Source organism: Loxodonta africana, chromosome 1 (genome assembly GCF_030014295.1).
Source record: "Loxodonta africana isolate mLoxAfr1 chromosome 1, mLoxAfr1.hap2, whole genome shotgun sequence".
Taxonomy (NCBI): Eukaryota; Metazoa; Chordata; class Mammalia; order Proboscidea; family Elephantidae; genus Loxodonta; species Loxodonta africana.
The window spans coordinates 51,287,762-51,307,629 of NC_087342.1; the positions used below are offsets into that span (position 1 = coordinate 51,287,762).

A 19,868-nucleotide genomic window follows, 5' to 3' on the forward strand; every position below is an offset into this window, starting at 1 on the left:
ATAATAAATGTTGGAGAGGCCGTGGAGAGATTGGCACACTTATACACTGCTGGTGAGAATGTCAAATGGTACAACCACTTTGGAAATCGATTTGGCACTTCCTTAAAAAGCTAGAAATAGAACTACCATAGGATCCAGCAATCCCACTCCTTGGAATATATCCTAGAGAAATAAGAGCCTTTACCCGAACAGATATATGCACACCCATGTTTACTGCAGCTCTGTTTACAATAGCAAAAAGATGGAAGAAACCAAGGCGCCCATCAACGGATGAATGGATAAATAAATTATGGTATATTCACACAATGGAATACTACACATCGATAAAGAACAGTGATGAATCTGTGAAACATTTCATAACGTGGAGGAACCTGGAAGGCATTATGCTCAGTGAAATCAGTCAGTTGCAAAAGGACAAATATTATATAAGACCACTATTATAAAAACTTGAGAAATAGTTTAAATTAAGAAGAAAATATTCATTTGTGGTTATGACATAGGGGAGGGAGGGAGGATGGGAGAGGGGCATTCACTAATTAGATAGTAGATAAGAACTACTTTAGGTGAAGGGAAAGACAGCACACAATACAGGGGAGGTCAGCACAATTGGACTAAACCAAAAGCAAAGAAGGTTCCTGAATAAACTGAATGCTTCAAAGGCCAGTGTAGCAGGGGCAGGGGTCTGGGGACCATGGTTTCAGGGGACATCTAAGTCAATTGGCATAATAAAATCAATAAAGAAAACATTCTGCATCCCACTTTGAAGAGTGGCGTCTGGCGTCTTATACGCTAGCAAGCAGCCATCTAAGATGCATCAATTGGTCTCAACCCACCTGGATCAAAGGAGAATGAAGAACACCAAGGACACAAGGCGATTACGAGCCCAAGAGACAGAAAGGGCCACATGAACCAGCGACTACATCATCATGAGACCAGAAGAACTAGATGGTATCCAGCTACAACCGATGACTGCCCTGACAAGGAACACAACAGAGAACCCCTGAGGGAGCAGGAGAGCAGTGGGGTGCAGACCCCAAATTCTCATAAGACCAGACTTAATGGTCTGACTGAGACTGGAAGGACTCTGGTGGTCACGGCCCCCAGACTTTCTGTTGGCCTAGGACAGGAAGCATTTCTGAACCCAACTCTTCAGACATGGATTGGACTGGACAATGTGTTGGAGAGGGATGCTGGCGAGGAATGAGCTTCTCGGATCAGGTGAACACTTGAGACTGTGTTGGCATCTCTTGCCTGGAGGGGAGATGAAAGGGTGGAGGGGGTTAGATCTGGTGAAATGGACACGAAAAGAGAGAGTAGAGGGAGAGAGCGGGCTGTCTCATTAGGGGGAGAGTAATTGGGAGTGGGTAGCAAGGTGTATATGGGTTTTTGTGTGAGAGACTGACTTGATTTGTAAACTTTCACTTAAAGCACAATAAAAAGTATTTTTTAAAAAAAAAAAAAAGAATAGATTTGAATGCTTGAACATTAATGACCAGAGACCAGATGAGTTATGGAATGACATCAAAAACGATATCATACAGGAAGAAAGCAAGAGGTCATTAAAAATACAGGAGAGAGGGGGGCGGAGCCAAGATGGCAGACGAGGCAGACGCTACCTCGGATCCCTCTTACAACAAAGACACGGAAAAACAAGTGAATCGATCACATGCATAACAGTCTACGAACCCTGAACAACAAACACAGATTTAGAGACGGAGAACGAACTAATACGAGGAAGCAGCGATTGTTTTCAAAGCCTGGAGCCAGCGTACCAGTCAGGTACGGCACGAGCACAGAGAGCTGCTCCACCCCCCCTGAACTAACCCCGGGAGGGGGACCAGCCGGTTCCGCGGGCGGCGAGGGACACAGCCGGTAGGAGAAGTCCCCGGGAGGCAGTGAGTGGTCTTGGAACAGGGAGAGCAGCGTCCCAGCCGGGGACCATCCCGCCGGGATTTGGACTGGATGCAGCAGATTTTCTGGAAAAACTAGTTTCCCAGTGATGGCTCGGAGACAACAATCCATATCAAACCACTTAAAGAAGCAGACCATGACAGCTTCTCCAAGCCCCCAAACAAAAGAATCAAAATCTTTCCCAAATGAAGATACAATCCTGGAATTATCAGATACAGAATATAAAAAACTAATTTACAGAATGCTTCCAGACATCACAAATGAAATAAGGCAAACTGCAGAAAAAGCCAAGGAACACACTGATAAAACTGTTGAAGAACTCAAAAAGATTATTCAAGAGCATAGTGGAAAAATTAATAAGTTGCAAGAATCCATAGAGAGACAGCATGTAGAAATCCAAAAGATTAACAATAAAATTACAGAATTAGATAACGCAATAGGAAGTCAGAGGAGCAGACTCGAGCAATTAGAATGCAGACTGGGACATCTGGAGGACCAGGGAATCAACACCAACATAGCTGAAAAAAAATCAGATAAAAGAATTTAAAAAAATGAAGAAACCCTAAGAATCATGTGGGACTCTATCAAGAAGGATAACCTGCGGGTGATTGGAGTCCCAGAACAGGGAGGGGGGACAGAAAACACAGAGAAAATAGTTGAAGAACTCCTGACAGAAAACTTCCCTGACATCATGAAAGACGAAAGGATATCTATCCAAGATGCTCATTGAACCCCATTTAAGATTGATCCAAAAAGAAAAACACCAAGACATATTATCATCAAACTCACCAAAACCAAAGATAAACAGAAAATTTTAAAAGCAGCCAGAGAGAAAAGAAAGTTTTCCTTCAAAGGAGAATCAATAAGAATAAGTTCAGACTACTCAGCAGAAACCATGCAGGCAAGAAGGGAATGGGACGACATATACAGAACACTGAAGGAGAAAAACTGCCAGCCAAGGATCATATATCCAGCAAAACTCTCTCTGAAATATGAAGGCGAAATTAAGATATTTACAGATAAACACAAGTTTAGAGAATTTGCAAAAACCAAACCAAAGCTACAAGAAATACTAAAGGATATTGTTTGGTCAGAGAACCAATAATATCAGATATCAGCACAACACAAGGTCACAAAACAGAACATCCTGATATCAACTCAAATAGGGAAATCACAAAAACAAACAAATTAAGATTAATTAAAAAAAAATAATAATACACATAACAGGGAATCATGGAAGTCAATAGGTAAAAGATCACAATAATCAAAAAGAGGGACTAAATACAGGAGGCATTGAACTGCCAGATGGAGAGTGATACAAGGCGATATAGAACAATACAAGTTAGGTTTTTACTTAGAAAAATAGGGGTAAATAATAAGGTAACCACAAAAAGGTATAACAACTCTATAACTCAAGATAAAAGCCAAGAAAAACGTAACAACTCAACTAACATAAAGTCAAACACTATGAAAATGATGATCTCACAATTTACTAAGAAAAACGCCTCAGCACAAAAAAGTATGTGGAAAAATGAAATTGTCAACAACACACATAAAAAGGCATCAAAATGACAGCACTAAAAACTTATTTATCTATAATTACGCTGAATGTAAATGGACTAAATGCACCAATAAAGAGACATAGAGTCACAGACTGGATAAAGAAACACGATCCATCTATATGCTGCCTACAAGAGACACACCTTAGACTTAGAGACACAAACAAACTAAAACTCAAAGGATTGAAAAAAATATATCAAGCAAACAATAAGCAAAAAAGAAGAGGAGTAGCAATATTAATTTCTGACAAAATAGACTTTAGACTTAAATCCACCACAAAGGATAAAGAAGGACACTACATAATGATAAAAGGGACAATTGATCAGGAAGATATAACCATATTAAATATTTATGCACCCAATGACAGGGCTGCAAGATACATAAATCAAATTTTAACAGAATTGAAAAGTGAGATAGATACCTCCACAATTATAGTAGGAGACTTCAACACACCACTTTCGGAGAAGGACAGGACATCCAGTAAGAAGCTCAATAGAGACACGGAAGACCTAATTACAACGATCAACCAACTTGACCTCATTGACTTATACAGAACTCTCCACCCAACTGCTGCAAAATATACTTTTTTTTCTAGCGCACATGGAACATTCTCTAGAATAGACCACATATTAGGTCATAAAACAAACCTTTGCAGAGTCCAAAACATCGAAATATTACAAAGCATCTTCTCAGACCACAAGGCAATAAAACTAGAGATCAATAACAGAAAAACTAGGGAAAAGAAATCAAATACTTGGAAAATGAACAATACCCTCCTGAAAAAAGACTGGGTTATAGAAGACATCAAGGAGGGAATAAGGAAATTCATAGAAAGCAACGAGAATGAAAATACTTCCTATCAAAACCTCTGGGACACAGCAAAAGCAGTGCTCAGAGGCCAATTTATATCGATAAATGCACACATACAAAAAGAAGAAAGAGCCAAAATCAGAGAACTGTCCCGACAACTTGAACAAATAGAAACTGAGCAACAAAAGAATCCATCAGGCACCAGAAGAAAACAAATAATAAAAATTAGAGCTGAACTAAATGAATTAGAGAACAGAAAAACAATTGAAAGAATTAACAAAGCCAAAAGCTGGTTCTTTGAAAAAACTAACAAAATTGATAAACCATTGGCTAGACTGACTAAAGAAATACAGGAAAGGAAACAAATAACCCGAATAAGAAACGAGAAGGACCACATCACAACAGAACCAAATGAAATTAAAAGAATCATTTCAGATTATTATGAAAAATTGTACTCTAACAAATTTGAAAACCTAGAAGAAATGGATGAATTCCTGGAAAAACACTACCTACCTAAACTAACACATTTAGAAGTAGAATAACTAAATAGACCCATAACAAAAAAAGAGATTGAAACAGTAATCAAAAAACTCCCAACAAAAAAAAGCCCTGGCCCGGACGGCTTCACTGCAGAGTTCTACCAAACTTTCAGAGAAGAGTTAACACCACTATTTCTGAAGGTATTCCAAAGCACAGAAAATGACGGAATACTACCCAACTCATTCTATGAAGCCACCATCTCCCTGATACCAAAACCAGGTAAAGACATTACAAAAAAAGAAAATTATAGACCTATATCCCTCATGAACATAGATGCAAAAATCCTCAACAAAATTCTAGCCAATAGAATCCAACAACACATCAAAAAAATAATTCACCCTGATCAAGTGGGATTTATACCAGGTATGCAAGGCTGGTTTAATATCAGAAAAACCATTAATGTAATCCATCACATAAATAAAACAAAAGACAAAAACCACATGATCTTATCAATTGATGCAGAAAAGGCATTTGACAAAGTCCAACACCCATTTATGATAAAAACTCTTACCAAAATAGGAATCGAAGGAAAATTCCTCAACATAATAAAGGGCATCTATGCAAAGCCAACAGCCAATATCGCTCTAAATGGAGAGAACCTGAAAGCATTTCCCTTGAGAAGGGGAACCAGACAAGGATGCCCTTTATCACCGCTCTTATTCAACATCGTGCTTGAAGTCCTAGCCAGGGCAATTAGGCTAGACAAAGAAATAAAAGGTATCCGGATTGGCAAGGAAGAAGTAAAGTTATCACTATTTGCAGATGACATGATTATATACACAGAAAACCCTAAGGAATCCTCCAGAAAACTACTGAAACTAACAGAAGAGTTTGGCAGAGTCTCAGGTTATAAAATAAACATACAAAAATCACTTGGATTCCTCTACATCAACAAAAAGAACACCGAAGAGGAAATAACCAAATCAATACCATTCACAGTAGCCCCCAAGAAGATAAGATACTTAGGAATAAATCTTACCAAGGATGTAAAAGACCTATACAAAGAAAACTACAAAGCTCTACTACAAGAAATTCAAAAGGACATACTTAAGTGGAAAAACATACCTTGCTCATGGATAGGAAGACTTAACATAGTAAAAATGTCTATTCTACCAAAAGCCATCTATACATTTAACGCACTTCCGATCCAAATTCCAATGTCATATTTTAAGGGGATAGAGAAACAAATCACCAATTTCATATGGAAGGGAAAGAAGCCCCGGATAAGCAAAGCACTACTGAAAAAGAAGAAGAAAGTGGGAGGCCTCACTTTACCTGATTTCAGAACCTATTATACAGCCACAGTAGTCAAAACAGCCTGGTACTGGTACAACAACAGGCACATAGACCAATGGAACAGAATTGAGAACCCAGATATAGATCCATCCACATATGAGCAGCTGATATTTGACAAAGGACCAGTGTCAATTAATTGGGGAAAAGATAGCCTTTTTAACAAATGGTGCTGGCATAACTCGATATCCATTTGCAAAAAAATGAAACAGGACCCATACCTTACACCATGCACAAAAACTAACTCCAAGTGGATCAAAGACCTAAACATAAAGACTGAAACGATAAAGATCATGGAAGAAAAAATTGGGACAACCCTAGAAGCCCTAATACAGGGCATAAACAGAATACAAAACATTACCAAAAATGATGAAGAGAAGCCAGATAACTGGGAGCTCCTAAAAATCAAACACCTATGCTCATCTAAAGACTTCACCAAAAGAGTAAAAAGACCACCTACAGATTGGGAAAGAATTTTCAGCTATGACATCTCCGACCAGCGCTTGATCTCTAAAATCTACATGATTCTGTCAAAACTCAACCACAAAAAGACAAACAACCCAATCAAAAAGTGGGCAAAGGATATGAACACACATTTCACTAAAGAAGATATTCAGGCAGCCAACAGATACATGAGAAAATGCTCTCGATCATTAGCCATTAGAGAAATGCAAATTAAAACTACGATGAGATTCCATCTCACACCAGCAAGGCTGGCATTAATCCAAAAAACACAAAATAATAAATGTTGGAGAGGCTGCGGAGAGATTGGAACTCTTATACACGGCTGGTGGGAATGTAAAATGGTACAACCACTTTGGAAATCTATCTGGCGTTATCTTAAACAGTTAGAAATAGAACTACCATACAACCCAGAAATCCCACTCCTGGGAATATACCCTAGAGATACAAGAGCCTTCATACAAACAGATATATGCACACCCATGTTTATTGCAGCTCTGTTTACAATAGCAAAAATTTGGAAGCAACCAAGGTGTCCATCAACAGATGAATGGGTAAATAAATTGTGGTATATTCACACAATGGAATACTACGCATCAATAAAGAACAGTGACGAATCTGTGAAACATTTCATAACATGGAGGAACCTGGAAGGCATTATGCTGAGCGAAATGAGTCAGAGGCAAAAGGACAAATATTGTATAAGACCACTATTATAAGATCTTGAGAAATAGTAAACCTGAGAAGAACACATACTTTTGTGGTTACGAGGGGGGGAGGGAGGGAGGATGGAAGAGGGTTTTTTATTCATTAATCAGTAGATAAGAACTGCTTTAGGTGAAGGGAAAGACAACACTCAATACATGGAAGGTCAGCTCAATTGGACTGGACCAAAAGCAAAGAAGTTTCCGGGATAAAATGAATGCTTCAAAGATCAGCGGAGCAAGGGCAGGGGTCTGGGGAACATGGTTTGCGGGGTCTTCTAAGTCAATTGGCAAAATAATTCTATTATGAAATCATTCTGCATCCCACTTTGAAATGTGGCGTCTGGGGTCTTAAATGCTAACAAGCAGCCATCTAAGATGCATCAATTGGTCTCAACCCACCTGGAGCAAAGGAAAATGAAGAACACCAAGGCCACACGACAACTAAGAGCCCCAGAGACAGAAAGGGCCACATGAACCAGAGACCTACATCATCCTGAGACCAGAAGAACTAGTTGGTGCCCGGCCACAATCGATGACTGCCCTGACAGGGAGCACAGCAGAGGACCCCTGAGGGAGCAGGAGATCAGTGGGATACAGACCCCAAATTCTCATAAAAAGACCAAACTTAATGGTCTGACTGAGACTAGAGGAATCCCGGCGACCATGGTCCCCAGACCTTCTGTTGGCACAGGACAGGAACCATCCCCGAAGACAACTCATCAGACATGAAAGGGACTGGTCAGCGGGTGGGAGAGAGACGCTGATGAAGAGTGAGCTAATTATATCAGGTGGACACTTGACATTGTGTTGGCAACTCTTGTCTGGAGGGGGGATCAGAGGATAGAGAGAGTGGGAAGCCGGCAAAATTGTCTCGAAAGGAGAGACTGAAAGGGCTGACTCAAGAGGGGGAGAGCAAGTGGGAGTAGGGAGTGAGATGTATGTAAACTTATATGTGACAGACTAATTGGATTTGTAAATGTTCACTTGAAGCTTAATAAAAGTTAATAAAAAAATATATATACAGGAGAGAAAGAAAAGGCCTAAGTGGATGTCAGAAGAGACTCTGAAACTTGCTCAGGAACGACAAGCAGCTAAAGCAAAAGGAAAAATTTATGAAGTAAAACAGCTGAACAGGAGATTTCAAAGGGCAGCTCGAGAAGACAAAGTAAAGTATTATGATGACATGTGCAAAGACCTGAGGATAGAAAACCAAAAGGGAAGAACACGCTCAGCATTTCTCAAACCGAAAGAACTGAAGAAAAAATTCAAGCCTCAAGTTGCAATAGTGAAGAATTCTACAGGGAAAATATTAAATGACGCAGGAAGCATCAAAAGAAGATGGAAGGAATACACAGATTCACTATACCAAAAAGAATTGGTTGATGTTCATCCATTTCAGGAGGTAACATATGATCAGGAACCAATGGTACTGAAGGAAGAAGTCCAAGCTGCACTGAAGGCATTGGTGAAAAACAAGGCTTCAGCAATCGACGGAATACCAATTGAGATGTTTCAACAAATGAATGGAGCACTGGAAGTGCACACTTGTCTGTGCCAAGAAATTTGGAAGACAGCTACCTGGCCAACCCACAGGAAGATATCCGTATTTATGTCTATTCCAAGAAAGGTGATTCAACCAAATGTGGAAATTATTAGACAATATCATTAACATCACATGGAAACAAAACTTTGCCAAGATCATTCGAAAGCAACTGCAGCAGTATATTGACTGGAACTGCCAGAAGTTCAAACCAGAGTTAGGAGAGGACATGGAACCAGGATATCATTGCTAATGTCAGGTGGATCCTGGCTGAAAGCACAGAATACCAGAAAGGTGTTTACCTGTGTTTTATTGACTATGCAAAGGCATTCGACTCTGTGGATCATAACAAATTACGGCTAACATTACAAAGAATAGGAATTCTGAAAGACTTAATTGTGCTCATGAGGAATCTGTACATAGGCCAAGAGGCAGTCATTGGAACAGAACAAGGAAATACTATATGGTTTAAAGTCAGGAAAGGTGTGTGTCAGGGTTGTATCCTTTCACCATACCTATTCAATCTGTATGCTAAACAAATAAAGAAGATGGAATATGTGAAGAAGAACATGGCATCAGGATTGGAGGGAAACTCATTAACAACCTGCCTTATGCACATGACACAACCTTGCTTGCTGAAAGTAAAGAGGACTTGAAACACTTACTGATGAAGATCAAAGACCACAGCCTTCAGAATGGATTACACCTCGACATAAAGAAAACAAAAATCCTCACAACTGTATGAATAAGCAACATCATGATAAATGGAGAAATGATTGTCAAGGATTTCATTTTACTTGGATCCACAATCAACACTCATGGTAGCAGCAGTCAAGAAATCAAAAGACGCTTTGCATTGGGCATTTCGGCTGCAAAAGACCTCTTTAAAGTGTTGAAAAGCAAAGATGTCATCTTGAAGACAAAGATGCTCCTGACCCAAGCCGTAGTGTTTTCATCTGCCTCATATGCATGTGAAAGCTGGACAATGAATAAGGAAGACCAAAGAAGAGCTGACGAAGCCTTTGAATTGTGGTGTTGGCACAATATTGAATATACCATGGACTGCCAAAAGAATAAACGAATCTGTCTTGGAAGAAGTACAACTAGAATACTCCTTAGAAGCAAGGATGTTGAGACTACATCTCACATACTTTGGACTTACTGGGATGGATCAGTCCCTGGAGTAGAACATCATGCTAGGTAAAACAGAGGGTCAGCAAAAAAGAGGAAGACCCTTTCCTACGCCGACCCTCAGGAAGGAAAAGGCCGTGTTCAGTTTAAGCACAAAGAGTGTGAAGCCCAAGGACGAAAAGCCGGATGAATTCAAGCCTGGCATTTCTCAAGCACTGCTTGAACTGGAGATGAACTCGGACCTAAAGGCTCAGTTGAGGGAGGTGAATATAACTGCAGCCAAGGAAACTGAAGTTGTTGGTGGTTGGAAAGCTATTACAATCTTTGTTCCCATTCCCCAAATGAACTCTTTCCAAAAACTTCAAGTCAGGCTAGTACGTGAACTAGAGAAAAAGTTCAGTGGAAAGCATGTTGTCTTTTTGTTCAGAGGAGAATTCCGCCTCAACCAACTCGAAAAAGTCGTACAAAAAATAAGCAGAAGCATCTCAGGAGCTGTACTCTGGCAGCCATACATGATGCAATCCTTGAAGACTTGGTCTTCCCAAGTGAGATCGTGGCCAAGAAAATTCGTGTAAAACTGGACAGCAGCCAGCTTATCAAAGTGCATTTGGACAAAGCACAGCGAAACAATGTAGAACACAAGGTTGAAACTTTTTCTGGTGTGTATAAGAAGCTCACAGGCAAGGATGTTAATTTGAATTCCCAGAGCTTCAATTGTAACAAAAACAAAATGACTAAATAAAGAACAATTCACAGTAAAAAAAAAAAAAAAAGAGGAAGACTCTCAATGAGATGAACTGACACAGTGGCTGCAACAATGGGCTCAAGCATACATAACAACAATTGTGAGGATGGTGCAGGACCAGGCAGTGTTTCATTCTGCTGTGCATAGGGTTGCTATGAGTTGGAACTGACTCAACGGCGCCTAACAATAACAAAAACATGATAACATACATACATACATATATATATACACACATATATACATATATATATCCCCCACGTCTCTCAGTTTGTCATACTGTGGGGGCTTAGGTCTTGCTGTGATGCTGGAAGCTATGCCATCGGTATTCAGATACCAGGAGGGTCACCCATGGAGAACAGGCTTTAGCGGATCTTCCAGACTAAGGCTAGGAAGAAGGACCCGGCAGTCTACTTCTGAAAAGCATTAGCCAGTGAAAACCTTATGAATAGCAGCAGAACATTGGTTGATATAGTGCTGGAAGATGAGCCCCCCAGGCTGGAAGGCACTCAAAATGTGCCTGGGGAAGAGCTGCCTCCTCAAAGTAGAGTCGACCTTAATGACACGGACTGAGTAAAAGCTTTCGGGACCTTCATTTGCTGATGTGGCACAACTCAAAATGAGAAGAAACAGCTGCAAACATCCATTAATAATCAGAATCTGGAATGTACAAAGTATGAATTTAGGAAAAATGGAAATCATCAAAAATGAAATGGAAGGCACAAACATCCATATCCTAGTCATTAGTGAGCTAAAATGGACTGGTATTGGCCATCTTGAATCAGACAATCATATGGTCTACTGTGCCGAGAGTGACAACTTGAAGAGGAATGATGTTGCATCCATCATCAAAAGAACATTTCAAGATCTATCCTGAAGTACAATGCTGTCAGTGATAGGATAATATCTATACACCTACAAGGAAGACCAGTTAATATGACTGTTATCCAAATTTACACACTAACCACTAAGGCCAAAGATGAAGAAATAGAAGATTTTTATCAACTGCTGCAGGCTAAAATTGATCAACCGTGCAATCAGGATGCATTGATAATTACTGGTGATTGGAATGAGAAAGTTGGAAACAAAGAAGAAGGATCAGTAGTTGGAAAACATGGCCTTGGTGATAGAAACAATGCCGGAGATCGAATGATAGAATTTTGCAAGACCAACGACTTCTTCGTTGCAAATACCTTCTTTCACCAACATAAACAGCAACTATACACATGGACCTTCCCAGATGGAACACACAGGAATCAAACTGACTATATCTGTGGAAAGAGACGATGGAAAAGCTCAATATCATCAGTCAGAACAAGGCCAGGAGCCAACTGTGGAACAGACCATCAATTGCTCATATGCAAGTTCAAGCTGAAACTGAAGAAAATCAGAACAAGTCCATGAGAGCCAAAATATGACCTTGAATACATCCCACCTGAATTTAGAGACCATCTCAAGAATGTATTTGACACATTGAACACTAGTGACCAAAGACCAGATGAGTTATGAAATGACATCAAGGACATCATCTGTGAAGAAAGCAAGAGGTCATTGAAAAAACAGGAAAGAAAGAAAAGACCAAGATGGATTTTAGAGGAGACTCTGAAACTTGCTCTCAAACGTCAAGCAGCTAAAGCAAAAGGAAGAAATGATGAAGTAAAAGAACTGAACATAAGATTTCAAGGGGGACTCGAGAAGACCAAGTATTATAACGACATGTGAAAAGAGCTGGAGATAGAAAACGAAAAGAGAAGAACACACTCAGTGTCTCCCAAGCTGAAAGAACTGAAGAAAAAATTCAAGCCTCGAGTTGCAATAGTGAAGGATTCTATGGGGAAAATATTAAATGATGCAGGAAGCATCAAAAGAAGATGGAAGGAATACACAGAGTCACTATACCAAAAAAAATTAGTCGATGTCCAACCATTTCAAGAGGTAGCATATGATCAGGAACCAATGGTACTGAAGGAAGAAGTCCGAGCTACTCTGAAGGCATTGGCAAAAAACAAGGCTCCAGGAATTGATGGAATATCAATTGAGATGTTCCCACAAACAGATGCAGCGCTGGAGGTGCTCACTCGTCTATGCCAAGAAATATGGACGACAGCTTCCTGGCCAACTGATTGGAAAAGATCCATATTTATGCCTATTCCCAAGAAAGGCGATCCAACCAAATGCAGAAATTATAGAACAATACCATTAATATGACATGCAAGCAAAATTTTGCTGGAGATCATTCAAAAACAACTGCAGCAGTATATTGACAGGGAACTGCCAGAAATTCAGTCTGGTTTTAGAAGAGGATGTGGAACCAGGGATATCATTGCTGATGTCAGATGGATCCTGGCTGAAGGCAGATAATACCGGAAGGATGTTTAAAAAACCCATCTTTTATTGACTATGCAAAGGCATTCAACTGTGTGGATCATAACAAAGTATGGATAACATTGGAAAGAATGGGAATTCCAGAGCACTTAATTGTGCTCATGAGGAGCCTTTACATAGAATGAGAGGCAGTTGTTCAGACAGAACAAGGGGATACTAATTGGTTTAAAGTCAGGAAAGATGTGCGTCAGGGTTGTATCCTTTCACCTTACCTATTCAATCTGTATGCTAAGCAAATAATCCAAGAAGCTGGACTATATGAAGAAGAATGGGGCGTCAGGATTGGAGGAAGACTCATTAACAACCTGCGTTATGCAGATGACACAACCTTGCTTGCTGAAAGTGAAGAGGACTTGAAGCACTTACTAATGAAGATCAGAGACCACAGCCTTTACTATGGATCGCACCTCAACATAAAGAAAACAAAAATCCTCACAACTGGACCAATGAGCAGCATCATGATAAATGGAGAAAAGATTGAAGTTGTCAAGGATTTCATTCTATTTGGATCCACAATCAACAGCCATGGAAGCAGCAGTCAAGAAATCAAACGACATGGTGCATTGGGTAAATCTTCTGCAAAGGACCTCTTTAAAGTGTTGAAAAGCAAAGATGTCACCTTGGAGACAAAGGTGTGCCTGACCCAAGCCATGGTATTTTCAGTCACATCATACGTCTATGAAAGCTGGACAATGAATAAGAAGACCAAAGAAGAACTGATGCCTTTGAATTGTGGTGCTGGCGAAGAATATTGAATATACCATGGACTGCCAAAAGAACGAACAAATCTGTCCTGGAAAAAGTACAGACAGAATGCTCCTTAGAAGCAAGAATGGCGAGACTGCATCTTATGTACTTTGGACATGTTTTCAGGAGGGATCAGTCCCTGGAGAAGGACATCATGCTTGGCAAAGTACAGGGTCAATGGAAAAGACTAAGACCCTCAACGAGGTGTAGTGACTCAGTGTCTGCAACAGTGGGCTCAAGCATAATGATTGTAAGGATGACACAAGACCAGGCAGTTTCATTCTGTTGTGCATAGGGTCACTACGAGTCAGAACCAAACTCGATGGCACCAAACAACAACAACAAATGTATGTATATACATACCATTCCAAATACATGGCTCTGGAAAAGTTTAAAGGGTCAGCTAAGTGGATCTCCTGCCACTAGATAAAATCAAACATAAATCATACCAAGTTGGATGACCATCCCAGTCTTAGAACACACATATAAATACATGAAGCATATCCCCCTCCCATAGGAGGCAACTAAATTACACTGTGGCTGTACTGTTACTGTGGTGACTTTAATACAGCCCATGGATTCCTAGTACTCATCACTTTGCACTCCATGGATAGGCCAACTCTAAATGTGGCTCTGGATTGGGGTCAGAGACACATTTCAAAAACATCAAGGAGGCGATTCTAAGCTGAACCACTAGCAAGTATTCTAGATGAGGATTCTGGGGCCCTCATTCTCCAAATTAGAGTTGAAAATTCTAGATCCCCCCACTCTATCCATGCCTGAGATCCTTTGTATATCAGTGCTGGATAAAATTCAATGTAATCTGTAGTTATGGGTTTGAAATGATTAAACAGGAATGTTTAGGCTGCTAGAGCCAGACAGAATATTTGAGGTTTATGAAATCAGTAGCTTCTGCTGATCACACGCTGCAGAAGACTTTTCAAGTACCAGTTGACCTGGAAATCTTCGTTTCTTGCCAGAGCCAGCACATACCTCCTACCACCTCAACACTCAGGGAAAGGGGAGGGAGGCCATTCCTGTAAGGTATTTTGCAGATCATGCATTGGGGAAGCACGGACCTTGGTTCCAGCGCTGCCTGCATCTTTATAACCCTTGGTAGGAGAAGCTACAAAACTTATAAAACTTATATATGGTTCATAAAAGAATCTTATTTGGAAGTTACATTGAGCAATAGCAGATGCATAGATGGGTAATTCTCTGCAGATGTAATAAAAGCCCCAATATAAGGGTTTGATAGTCTTGACAGAGGCCAATGAGGGTCACAGAAAAAAATTAATGAGCCCACATTTAGAATGCTGAAACAAAGAGACAAACAAGAGGTAAACAGGATTAGGAGAGAGGAGCATGACATAGGTTTGGTATGAACCAAACATGAGTCCAAATCCCAGCTTTGCCACAGACTAGTTCTCTAACTTTGGAGCAATTTCTTAGTGTCCCCTTGCCCATAAAAAAGGGTGGTTGGGAGGGTTAACAGGATAAGACACATAAGGCACATAGCTTCATCCTGACACATAGTAGGTACTCAGCCATGGGGCTGCCACCCTCCTTTGTTTGTCTGTTACTTAGGAATTATATGAAGTGCACACTTTTTCAACAGTTTGAGTTCCATCTTCTGAACTAGTATTTTTGTTTTCATTATGAAGTACTGAGTTATAAACAACTCTTTGGGCATTGTAATAAGACTAACCTGTATTAGAGGTACCTAGCAGTGGTTCGGAAACCCTGGTGGCATAGTGGTGAAGTGCTACGGCTGCTAACCAAGAGGTCGGCAGTTTAAATCTGCCAGGCATTCCTTGGAAACTCTATGGGGCAGTTCTACTCTGTCCTGTAGGGTTGCTATGAGTCAGAATCGACTCAGCAGCAGTGGGTTTGGTTTTTGGTTTTAACAGTGGTTCAGAGCTCGTCTGCTAATCAAAAGATCGACAGTTTGAGTCCATCAGCCACTCCTTGCAATTAATGAATGAGTAAATGAATAGTGTTACACGTAGCATCTGCCACATGGCAAGCCTTCTGTGGACATTAGTTAATGTTAATTACCTAGTGTGTTAGGCCACCACCCGCCTTTCAATTTGGTGTACTGTGGTAGCTGCGGAAACCCTGGTGGCATAGTGGTTAAGTGCTACAGCTGCTAACCACAACGTCAGCAGTTCAAATCCACCAGGTGCTCCTTGGAAACCCGATGGGGCAGTTTTACTCTGGCCTATAGTGTCGCTATGAGTCAGAATTGACTTGACGGCAATGGGTTTATGGGTGGTGGCTGCATGTTGCTGTAATGCTCCAACTCCACAGCAACTAACAACAGTGTTCAAGGAGTGTGTTGGGCTGGAGACAGTAACTTCGACCACACAGAACCCTACAAACTAGGTGGTATTTTTCCCATGTTAGAGATGAAGAAACAGGCTCAAAAAGATTTGGTCTGTTTCTTAAGAACACACAGACCTGGTGAATGTGGAATGTACAACCTGTCCTATTCTCCCTGCACAGCCTTGCACCTATTGGCTTTCTCCACTCTTTCCTTTCAGGGGAACTTCTAAAAGGGGAAGGAAGCAGGTTAATTCAGATAGTAGCAAGGGGCTTTCTCTTGCCCTCATCATCTGAATTATGTAACCTCCAGGGATGTGTCTTATTAGGGCATCTTTGAGACATTCTGCTGACCAGGTCTACCTACCTAAAGAACCAGAACTTCCATAGAAATTGTCAGTTAAGCCAAAACCAAACCAAGCCCATTGTCATTGAGTCGATTCTGACTCATAGTGACCCTATAGGACAGAGTAGAGCTGCCCCATAGGGTTCCCAAGGAACAGGTGGTAGATTTGAACTGCCGACCTTTGGGTTAGCAGCCATAGCTCACCACAACTCTTAACTACTGGGCCACCAGGGCTGCACGGTGCGTATTCACAACAACTGAGATGTTTACCAGTGTTTCCCCTCCCCAATCTTGATAAATTTTATGTCTCAGCTTGGCTGGGCTGTGTTGCCCAGATGTTTGATCAAACACTAATCTATGTATCGCTGTGCAGGTATTTTGTAGATGAGGTTAACATTTACAGTCAGTTGACTTTAAGTAAAGGAGATTACACTTGATACTGTGAGTGGCTCATAGCAACTCATAGGGACCCTATAGAACACAGTAGAACTGCCCCATAGGGTTTCCAATGAACCGATGATCTTTTGGTGAGCTGCCAAATGTCTGAGTCAGAATCAACTCAACAGCAACAGCTTTGGTTTTTTGGCAATGTGGGTGGCCCTCATCTAGTCAGTTGATAGCCTCAAAATTAAAATCTGAAGTTTCACTGAGAAGAAGGAATTCTGCCTCAAAACTGTAACACAGAAACACTACCTGAGTTTCCAGCCTGCTAGCCTGCACTACAGATTTCAGCCGCTGTTCTTTTTTTAATCACATGCCACCAATTCTTATATATATATATATATATATATAGTGGTGCAGTGGTTAAGAGCTTGGCTGCTAACCAAAAAGGCTGGCAGTTTGAATCCACCAGCCACTCCTTGGAAACCCTATGGGGCAGTTCTACTATGTCCTGTAAGGTTGTTATGAGTCAGAATCAACTCACCAGCAACTGGTTTTATATATACACACACATATATTCGACCCAAGCCATGGTGTTTTCAACCACCTCATATGCATAGGAAAGCTGGACAACAAATAAGGAAGACCGAAGAAGAATCGATGCCTTTGAATTATGGTGTTGGCGAAGAATATACCACGGAGTGCCAAAAGAACGAACAAATCTGTCTTGGAAGAAATACAGCCAGAATGCTCCTTAGAAGCAAGGATGGCAAGACTATGTCTCATATACTTTGGAGGACCTGTCATCAGAAGGGATCAGTCCCTAGAGAAGGACATCACGCTTGGTAAAGTAGAGGGTCAGAAAAAAGAGGAAGACCTTCAATGAGATGGAGTGACACAGTGGCTTCAACAATGGGCTCAAGCATAACAATGATTGCGAGGATGGTGCAGGACCAGGCAGTGTTTTGTGCTGTTGCGTATGGGGTTGCTATGAGTCAGAACCACCTGGACAGCACCTAACAACAACATATGTACACCTACACGTGTATATGTATTTCCTGTTAGATCTGTTTCCTCGGGGAACCCTGACTGATACAGCAACAATGGGACTAAACCTTGTAATTGCCAAATGAAAAGTTTTTCATCAATAACTTTAGGTATCTTTATACTGAATGAATGGCTTAATTGAAGCCTTTATCTAAGGAGATACAAAGTACCTGGTGGTGCTTGACCCCAAACACCTCAAACATATTTTCTTTTTAGAGATGTATTACAGTATTTCTGGCCATAACCAAAACCTATTGCCGTTCAGTCAGTCCAGACTCATGGCAATTCCATGTGTGTAAGAGTAGACCTATTCTCCATGAGGTTTTCAGTAGATCTTTTTTTTTGAGGTAGATTACAAGGCCTTTCTTTCAGTGCACCCCTAGGTGGATCTTTTCATTAGCAGCTGAGTGTGTTATCCATTTGCAGCACCCAGGTACTCCTTCTGGCAGTTGTTGCTGTGTGTGTCATCAAGCCGATTCCAATTCATAGCAACCCTATAAGGTAGAGCTGAACTGTCCCATAGAGTTTCCTCAGCTATGATCTTTACGGGAGCAGATCACCAGGTCTTTTCTCCTGCTGCATGGCTGGTGGGTTAGAACCACAGACCTTTCAGTTAGCAACTGAGCACTTAATGATTGAGCCAGCAGGGCTCTTCTTTCTGGCAATAGAACCCTTTAAATAGATTTTCTAAAGATAATATGCATTGTTGAAACTAGCAATTCAACTTAAGGTCAATTCTTCACGGTCATACTTTGTGAAAAATCAGATTATGATCGGGGAAAAGTTACATCACAAAACATCCTGTCAGAGGGTCACTATTTTCCCAAAAAATATTTTTGAATATCTCATGTAAAATTATTATGATTGACAATAGATTGTTAGAAAATGCAGTTCGTCTTATAACGAATAGAGTCTTAATCTTTACAGGCCTAGCACCTGGTCACATTAAGTTTATGGGCTAAGATAAAAGTTCAGGATTGTATAATATTCATTGTTTCAATTGATAGCTATGTATCACAGCCTTATCAAGTATGAGGCACCAACTGCTAAAGATATAGCAATGACTAAATAAGATACATAGTCTGCAGTCCTTTCTTACATGGAGTCTCCATTATATTCCCTCTTCCTGATATCACACGTACTATGCAGTGAAAAGGCTTAGCTATAAGGAGCATGCTTTTTACCCTACTGTTCCTGAAAGCCCTGTAGAAGTTCGTAGAAATGTACAAAATACAGCACCTTGATTTGTTCCCAGGCACGTTTGGCCTGTTGCACTTGATTTCAATCATATGAACATGCAGGGTACCGGGATGACAAAACATGATTTATCTACAGAATTCAGGAGACTGGAAAAAGCTAGTTCTTAACTCCTAAGAGGGAAATACCCTTAGAAGCAGCAGTCAAGAAATCAAAAGACACATTGCATTGAGCAAATCTGCCGCAAAGGACCTCTTTAAAGTGTTGAAAAGCAAAGATGTCACCTTGAAGACTGAAGTGCACCTGACCCAAGCCATGGTATTTTCAATCACATCATTCATTCATTCTTTCAACATATCTTATTATGTCACCTCTCCCAAATTAGGGAATCCTTACATTACCAAAAAATGCACAGAAAGTTAACTGTACATTATGATCACTAAGAAATTAAAACCGACTTCATCTGATAATTCAATGAATACCCCTCCCCAGAATTCAGAGCTACTCATGTGACTGTGCCTCAGATGTGTTTACATAAATAAAAGGTTGAGATTTTCCAGTTTCAAATTCACCCTGACCCTTGGGCTACTGGTGAAAACTGGCCCTGAGACGAAGCCCTTGCCTTATCTTGCATGTGTGTCATTTGCTGATATCTGTAGACTCTGCATCATTTAAAAATAGGTTTGGTAGATTGAGAACGATTTTGCCAAATAATCTCTGCACTGTACTTGAGCCCTTTTATTTGTG

The 19,868-nt window shown here is 40.5% G+C and overlaps 1 protein-coding gene and 1 pseudogene across 1 annotated transcript in view; one reads left to right on the top strand and one right to left on the bottom strand.

The window, feature by feature from the left end:
- LOC104846629 (uncharacterized) overlaps window positions 1–19,868 on the bottom strand; it is a gene marked incomplete at its 5' end in the record, with an annotated part of 349,131 nt that overhangs the window by 307,930 nt on the left and 21,333 nt on the right.
- LOC100673987 (small ribosomal subunit protein eS7-like) lies at window positions 10,004–10,674 on the top strand (annotated as a pseudogene).